The sequence below is a fragment of the Mus pahari genome, chromosome 7 (genome assembly GCF_900095145.1).
Source record: "Mus pahari chromosome 7, PAHARI_EIJ_v1.1, whole genome shotgun sequence".
Classification (NCBI taxonomy): domain Eukaryota; kingdom Metazoa; phylum Chordata; class Mammalia; order Rodentia; family Muridae; genus Mus; species Mus pahari.
The window spans coordinates 38,931,353-38,940,493 of NC_034596.1; the positions used below are offsets into that span (position 1 = coordinate 38,931,353).

The 9,141-nt window shown below is 41.2% G+C and overlaps 1 pseudogene; it reads left to right on the forward strand.

The window, feature by feature from the left end:
* The window catches only part of LOC110324709, a 20,713-nt pseudogene extending 14,993 nt beyond the window's left edge, over window positions 1-5,720 (forward strand).
* Window positions 5,721-9,141: the final 3,421 nt, after the last annotated feature.

Here is a 9,141-nt window from a genome sequence, read left to right on the forward strand (position 1 = left end):
GAGGAGGAGGAGGGAGGGAGGGAGAGAAAGAAAGAGAGAAAGAGAGAAAGAGAGAAAAACAAAACCATCTCAAAATAGGTTTTCTAGGGCTGGTGAGATGGCTCAGTGAGTAAATGCTTAGCAGGAGGGCCTGACAATCAGAGTTCAACCCCAGATTCTGAGGTAGAAGGAAAAATACGAATTCCTGAAAAATAATCCTGGGACTTCACACATACGTTGTAGCATATACATGCCTGCACCCACATACATATCATACCCACAAACACTAAATATTAATAAATACATTTACAAATAGGTTTCTAGAGGTAAACAGTTATATGGTTAGATAAGCCAGATGAATTTACTTCATTCCTATGTTGTCAATTTATAGTTTGAGGTATTCTGTCAGGACATTGTGGAGGACATTGATCAGGACATTCTTGTCTATGCTCTGGTGGCTCTGGGTAGCAAGATTTGGCCTGGTTGATTTGCACTGAAGAGAGGTTGAGGATTCATGGTTGTTTATGTACATTGGTACCATCTCCTCTCCTGTGTCTCTGAAACAGAGCCCAAGTAAGCAATGGGCAGCTCATAGATTATGCTTCTGTGCAAAGCAATGTCTAATAACAATAATGTAAAACATCAAAATAAATAATGAATACAACTACTGTCAGGAAATTGGGCAAAGTGGAGGAGAGAAAATTGCTGTGAATTCCATACCACAACTCCCTCATTGCTTTGGTGTGATTGTACTTAATTCTGTCATTGTGCGTGTGCAGGTGTCTGTGACGGTGCAAGATGAGTATATACACCTCATCGTTTCCATTCTTTCTTCATCTTACTGAACAACTTTTTTTTTTTCTGAGAGTGTTTCATTGTGTTTCCTTATCACTAAATGCTTTGTGTATTTCCTATTAACAAGGACATTCTTTTCTACAAACACAGCAAGAAGTTGGTCATTGATACAAATCTGTTATCTAATCTATAGTCTACACCAGTTTCCTTAATTATCTCAACAGTGCCCTTTATATCTTCTCTTTTCCAATTAGGAATATAATCAATGATCACACACCAAAGCTAATGGTGATGTCACTTCAATGTGACCACATCCTTTGGGTTTCTTAACTTTGATACTTTGAAGATTCCATCTAGTTGAGTTGAAAATATCCAGCAACTTGAATTTGCCTGATGTCCCCCATGACTAGTGGATCTTTACATGGTTGCAAATACTATAAGCATCATAAATATTTCCTTATGATAGTTGGAATTCTTAGCTCTCTGTTTAATTAGTTCATAATATAACATAAATATATTAATATTGCAGTGAGTACTTTAGACATATAGTCTTTCATGTTTTTTATTATTCCCTTAAAATGTGAATACCAGAAATAAATCAGTAAATGTGAACATCTTTGAAACTATGTGATATAAATTCCCTAACTGCTTTCCAAAGGGCCTATGCAGTTGACCAGTGACAGCTGACAACCAGGTTCATACTGATCCCACAAGTATCAGGACTGATGACTATATTTCTCTCCATTCATTTAATGAGCACTTAAAAAAATTCCACTTGGAGAGAATTTTAATTTGTCTGTATAGTATTTTCAGGTAAGAGTAAAAATTTTCCTCTGTGGAATTTTCCAGCAGTGACCGCTGTTTTGACTGTTTTGGTTTCTGTCTGTTGATATGGACTACATTCTGATGTGCTGTTCTTAGAGTAAGTCCGGCCTGTTATATGACAAGTGCTTTCTCTCCAGGTTGATCCCTAACCCGGTTTTTCCTCGTGCCTTATTCTCCACTGACAACCTGTTTTTCTTGCCTCCGGGACTTTGGTACTTCAAGGGAGGAAAAATACTTTTCTCTTTATTTTTCATGTGTATATCTAGGAAAGATCCCTATAACTAAGACAGAGTTATACAAGTGTATAGGACAAGTGTTTTTCCTCACATACAGAAGGAAATTCTCAGGCTACATAACTCTGAAAGAAGTCGCTTTAGACCCAGGCTCATACTGAATCTCCACAGAGGACAGCACAGCTTTAGAGAACAGATGAGAGAAAGAAAAGAATTTCACATCTTTAAGGGTGGCGACTTGTGGAAAGGCAGCTGAGCAGGACTTTGCAATGGATGTTCCTTGGGGGCTCTTTCTGTGTAAATAAAGGCTTGAAAGTTTGGTGACAAACTTTCATATATCCTGCCCACAAGGAGAGAGGAAAGACCTCTGCCTTTGGAAAACTATATTCTGCTTTTAGAAAAATGAGGAGGGGGCAGGAAACCTTTCTGGTATTTGCTTCTCGGTTGCCTAATTTAGCTCGAAATAATCTGCCAAAACGAGATGCTTTCAAGTGGCAACCTCAAGTCCTCTTAGCACAAACTCATCTTCCCTCCTCAGTTCTCTTTCTCACCCAGACTTTGAGGTGCCAGTTTAGATGTCATCCATTGTTTCCAAGATACTCCTCCTGTTCAAAAGATTAAGAGTCTCACCCTCCCTACCCACCCCATATTACAAGGATCAATTTGTCCCTCTCTGTGTCCCACCACTACTTGGCACAAGGTTCAATAGATTTGCTTTCTTAATACGCACAGAACATCTTAAATCAGTGGGGGAACAAATCAAGGAGGCTCCCCCTTTGTTTTCTCTTGCAGACAAAATTCATATGGAGACTACAGACTTTCTGTCTATCTCTGTCTGTCCCTGTGTCACTCTTTCTGTTTCTGTCTCTGTCTCTCTATCTCTCTGTCTCTGTCTCTGGCTCTGACTCTGTCTCTGGCTCTGTCTCTGTCTCTCTGTCTCCCTTCTTTCCTCCCTCCCTCTTTCCCTCCCTCCCTCCCTCCCTCCCTCCCTCAGTCCCTCCCTCCCTCTGTTTGTAATGTTCTCACTATCTATACAAGGCTATTTTTTCATCACTGCAGCAGTAAAGGTTTGGAGCCAGGAGCTAACCAGTTCACTGACTGTGGAATAATAGTGAAAGGCAGAAATTGGAGTCAAAAGAATAAGAGATGGTAGGAGAATTAATTTTTTAAAATACAAAGCACTTGTATACTTTGTCTACCTGCTTAAAAAAAAAAAAACTCTGTAGATGAGACTTATCTAACATGCTAGTCATTAAGCACACATGGCTCCTTATCTAAGTTAAATTAAGTTATAACTTAGTTTTTGAGTCACCCTAGCCACATTTTGAGTGCCCATTTGCCCTATGTGTTTAGTGACTATCAATAGTAAGCAGAATATAGTCCATCATTGTGGAAAGGTATTGGGTAGCACTAGTTTAGAGCTCAAAGTTTCAACACATTAAACTCCTTCCAGAAGAAATTCACATGAAAACATCTGAGCCCACTTCTACTAATCATTCTAAAGGTGCAGTTTCCATTTGGGAATTAAGTTACAATCTCATATCAACTACTGTCAAGTAGTTCTGGCTAACCTTAACAACCATATTTTGTTTCCAAAGTCATACTTTAAATTAGCAAGTTATCAGTGGGCAAGATTATCTTGTTATACAGTGGCTTTTAGTCTTCCCTGGTCACATTGACTCTGATTTTGACACATCAAACTATTTGATAAAAGCAGTCACGTTTTGACATATTTTATTATAATTAATTTAGTTGTATATAGAAATTAAAAAATATCTACAAGTTTCTATAAATGTCTTGCTTAGAAACCTTAAAAACACATGCCATACATGTAAGTGTAGGGCTAAGGCTGTAACTCAGTTGGAAAGTGTTTGCCTAGCATTTATGAAGCCTGGATTCAGTTAACAACCACCATCACCACCACCACCACCACCACCACCACCACCACCACCCACACACACACACACACACACACACACACACACACACACTATGCGGGTTATTGTTTTTGTTCAACTGGACTCAGTCTAGAATCACCTAAGAAAAGGGATCCTAAGTTGAGGAACTGCCTCCATCAGAGTGCCCAGTGAGCAAGCCTGTGGTGGCATTTTCTTGATTGATGATTGATATGGAAAGGCCTGGCCCTTTGTGGGTGGTGCCATCCCTAGGCTCCTGGATTTAGGCTGTATAAGAAAACATTCCTCCATAGTCTTTGTCTCTATTCCTGCATTGAGCTCCTACCCTGACTTCCCTCAAGAAAGGATTATGTCCCTGGAGTTAAAAGGTTAAATAAACCCTTTCCTCTTCTAAGTTGTTTTTGGTCAATACATTATCTTACATCAGAGAAGCAAACTAGGATACAAACATGATACATTTTTACCTTTATAATACTGGTTTGGAATGTAGCTTAGTGGTACATTATGTTCTTAGCATATACAAATACCCAGATTTAGCTCTCAGCAACACACCACACACACACATACACACACACACACACACACACATACCACACTTCATCTCCCCACCCTAGAAAACTAGTTATTTAAATAAAGAGGTTTTCCCCAAAGTGGACACCAGGCAATAGCGCCTTGATTCACAGAGCTCTTACTCTTTGAGAGAGACTGAGAAGAAATAAGGAGACACATCATCATTTCACACTCTTTCTCTCTTGGTACCAATACAGAGATATAAGTATGGAACAGGAAACAGTCATGCAAAGATCTGATGTTGAAGGGGTCAAAAGATCATCTGGCTATATTTGTCCATGTTCTGGTCATTACAGGCTAGGAGATCAATCTAGGGTCATTAATATGCTAAGGATCTCCTATGCCTCATCTTATTCCTCTCTACCTACCTTTGATGCAAGCATTATTCTGATTGTCTTATTTTCTATATTGTACCTAATGAGACTGGCTCATTTAAGGAGTTCAGACTTACATGTCTACTAAATAAGGGATACTGGATCCCAGATTAGAAATAAAATCTAAAGCCATAGGTGGGACCCCAGAACACTAGGTAAATGCCTGCCTGGCCTTTGTAAGGAATTATAAGTACATTTGAACATGACTCTGATGATTCCATTTAGGCAGTCTTCCTCAGGTTTGCTTAAGAATAATTATTTATGCTGATGGGGACCGAAGGGCTGCGGCTGAAGGGTGGAGGAGCCTGGAGCAACCTGGAGCAGCTTAATCACTGAAGCCTGTGACTGTGGAGACACCCTTCCGATTTGCTCCACATCCCATGAGCTTTCCGCAGGATCACAAATTCTTTGAGGATGGGGATGTGTAGCGGCGCTTGTACTTACAGCCCGTGCTCACTTAAGTGTCCGAGATGCTGGAAAAGTCCACGGTGCCAGAGTTCACCTGTCAGGTAGCTGGCTGTTGCCAAGTTTTTGCCGCCATAGAGGAATACCAGCACCACTACCACGTGATTGCAGAGAAACACCTGCTCTTTCTGCAGCCGTGCCTTCCCCTCTGGGCATTCCCTGGTGTGCGCTTCCTGGAATGGTATGACTCTTTATTTTAGATCCTGGCCCAGAGGCAAGACATGTACGGGTGCTGGGGTGAAAGCTGCCCAGAGAAATGCAAGACCAGCCAAGACCGGATCACATGGTGAGGCTACACCTGTACCCTGTGGATATCCGATTTGATAAGCTCAAGACAAAGAGAGGCCCAGCCATGCCAGCTGCAGCAGATGCAGCAGCCAGAGCCTTGAAAGACGATGGTGATGCCATGAAGATCTGCTCCGAACCGCTGCCCCTGAAGGAGGACCTACAGCCACAGAATACCTTCTACTATCTGTTTTTGCTAGGGTGCAGCCAGAGGATTTAAAAGCACCAAGAAAAACAAAACAAAACAAAAACAAACACCACCGATGGATCCTAGCTAGGAAAGTCAGACAGACTTTCAGGGAGTGGTATGCCAGAGCCTTTCTCTTGCTTCTGGATCGATGCCCTTAGCTGGACACTTACCACCTCCTTATTTCCATCTTTGGTCACTTGAAGCAACCAGTGTGTAAAAATCCAGAATCTGCAGATTCCAGAAATAACCAGAACACACTGAGTGAGAGAGAGACCACCTACTTGGCTACTCTAAGAATGTCACTATTAAGCATAGTAATACATTCATTTTCACTGAAAAAAAAGAGAATATTTATTTACTAACAGTAGATATACATGTGCTCATCAGCAGTAATATCGACTTAGTTATAGTGATATGTGGGCTGGAGAAGTGGCTCAGGGGTTAAGAGCTCTGGCTGCTTTTCCAAAGGACACAAGTTCAATTCCTAGCACCCACGTGGCAGCTTATAACTCCAGTTCCAGGAGATCTAATGTCCTCTTCTGCCCTCAGTGGTCACCAATTACATTGTGCTATATATATGTACATGCAGGCAAAGCATCCATATATCTAAAACAATAAAATAATTTCTAAAACTGTGTGTGTGTGTGTGTGTGTCTGTGTATGTCTGTGTGTGTTAGGGATTTCACATAAGACCTTGTACATGCTCAGCCAGTACTACACTATTAAGCTATATACTGATGATTATTAATAGTCTGCCAGAAGAATTTAAAAGTTATTTTTCTTAGAAATAGTTACTGCCATTTCCTTCTTGTGGTGTCTCAACCAGAGGTTGGTCAATCAATCATATCTTATTTATTCTGGGAGCTGTGAAAACATCCACTTCTGGGCTCAGTACTGCAGCTCTCACACAGGGCCCTGGCACTGAAAGGAGGGAAGCTGAATGGGGAAGAAAACGGAGGAAGACCGTAGGCCACTAAGCCCCATCTCGAATCAGGGTCATTGACTTCTGCAATCCATTCTCATTACCACCACCCTATGTTTGTCTAATGCATAAGGAATATCTAACCCTATTTCCACAATAGTCTTTCTCTGTGTGGTCCTGAGTGGCTCCCTGATTCTGTGGCTTTGGGGGTAACAATGAGATGGTCTAGACAACTGGAACCAAGCTTAGAGCAGTCAACCAAACAAGGTCATCCCAGCTTCTTTCCCTGGGGTTATCTCAGGAATAGGTTTCTTGGCAAAAGATTTAGAAAGCAGCATCTCTGCTGGGACCATCTGGGAGGTAGTTTCCTTTGCCCTAAGCAGGGGAAGTCATACAGAGGGGACTTGGTTGTGTGAGGAAGTGACAACAGAACTCTTGGAAAGCTAATGTGTAAAGGAGGTGGAGCAGAAGGTAGAGCGGAGTCTGGAGGCCCAAACCAACCCCCACCCACCAGGAGTCAGCTCCCTCCAGCTTTCCTGGAAGAACAGGGCACAGGGGTGCCTTCTCTACCCACCTGGAGTACCCTGAAGCTTGCAGCCTAATTGCTATAACTGAGTTTAAACAAAATACGGCTCCGGTCATAACTACAGTCTTTAAATGTCAAGGTTTTGTGGCATTCGACATTGGATTAAATTTAAAAGTCTCGACGACAAGAGTGTGAAAAAATTAACAGGGGCTGACCTGCCTGTCTGTCTGGGTGGATAATAACAGATGCTATTCTTAGGAGGTAGATCTAAAACACTTCCCTTAAGCTTTCGCTTGGAGTCTTCCGTTTTCTTGTTAGGGGTACACAGTTTTCGAAAAAGAAAAATGACATAAATCTTCCAGCCTTCAGAGAAAATTAGCAGTCACCTACAGGTTTTCTTGCTCTGTTCCTCTAGCAGGATGACACACTTCCCTTCCTTCCCTGGGGAAAGTGGCTACAAATAACAAATAAATAGGTGTCAACCATGGCAAAACCCAAATCCCCTACCCAAGGCAGCTGGCTCTCTGGTCCTCTTCCTGTGGCCTTTGCCTAATCACCTGCCCCAGCATGTGAGTGCTCGGTAAGATTGGAAACAGGCATTCTCACATGGTCACCCCTTAACTAACTCAAAGATTCTTTTCATCTGAAATCGTGAAACTCACAAACCATTTCTGGAGAGAAATAACAAAGGCAGCTAAAAATCCAAGCAGATTCCCATCCTCCTTCATTGGCACTACTTGCAAAACAGGGGAGGATCTAGAAATGAGCTTTCTTCAGTGGAGTAAATTGTGCTTTGAAGATTCTGCAGTTGTCACAGCACCAAAAATGCCCTTCTGTAGCTGTTACTCTTCAACAGCCTCAAGGGACCAAGGACTGCTTTACATATGTACAATAAAAGGGAGAATTTACTCAAATACCTGGATGACTTGTGCCTCCCTACATTCCCTTCATGATAATTATTTGCCTTCTTAGGGCACAGGTGGCTCGGGCTTGAATAATCAGCTCAGGTTATATAATACCTGTTGCTACAAGAATCTTTATCTGGTGTTTAAGCAACGTTTTATAGCCTATTGGTGAATCCTAATTAATCTAAAAATCCCATACACCTAAAGTTTGCAATGAGAACAATCGTTTGGGTGTTGAAACGTATACTAAAGCTGGAAATGGCTCGTGCTTAGAATCTCAGCACCCAGGACACTGAGACAGGAGGGTCATAGTAAGATCAAAATCATCCTGGGATAACAGAATAAGATCCCATCTCAAAAGAGGGAGAAAATGGCTTGGGATGTTACTCTATTGCTAGCAGGCTTCCTTAGCATGCAAGAAGTCCTAGGTTCACTCTCTAGTACTGCACAAACTGGGCAGGGTGGTGAATGCCACTAATCCCAACACTCAGGAGGTAGAGGCAGAAGAAACACAAGTTCAGGGTCATTCTTGGATGCAAAGGTCATCCTTGGATACAAAGCAAGTTCAGTAACAATATTGACTTGGCTCCACTATATCTAATAGGAACAGCAAAAGTCATAAAGCTGGCAAAGCTGCTTGATAAAGATCCAGCAAAGCTGAGCCTAGTGACACAATCACTGCCATGCCGTCTTCCACTTTTTGGTCTTGATCTCAACTACTGAATGCTGGGGGGGCTATTAATATTTGTACAACTTGGGATATTGGATTGATGGACATTTCTTATGAATCATTTATGCCTTCTCCCAGGAGTACTGCTTCTAAACTTCCCCAGGAAAGTCCTGAGCATACTACCCCTCTCCCTTTTAGAGAGAGAGAGAGAGAGAGAGAGAGAGAGAGAGAGAGAGAGAGAGATCCTTTTTGTTTTTGTTTTTTTTAACTATTTGTTATTTTTATACATTTGTTTATTATACATATATATAACAATAAGAATTAAATAAAAAGAGACTTAAAATTGAAGACTGAGGAAAGTACATGATAATGAATTCAAGTAGATGAAAGAAGGCCGTAATAATGTAATTATATTTCAATTAAAAACAATTTATATATTTTTAAAGTATTTAAAAAGAATTGTCTAACAATCTAAATAAAATGAAG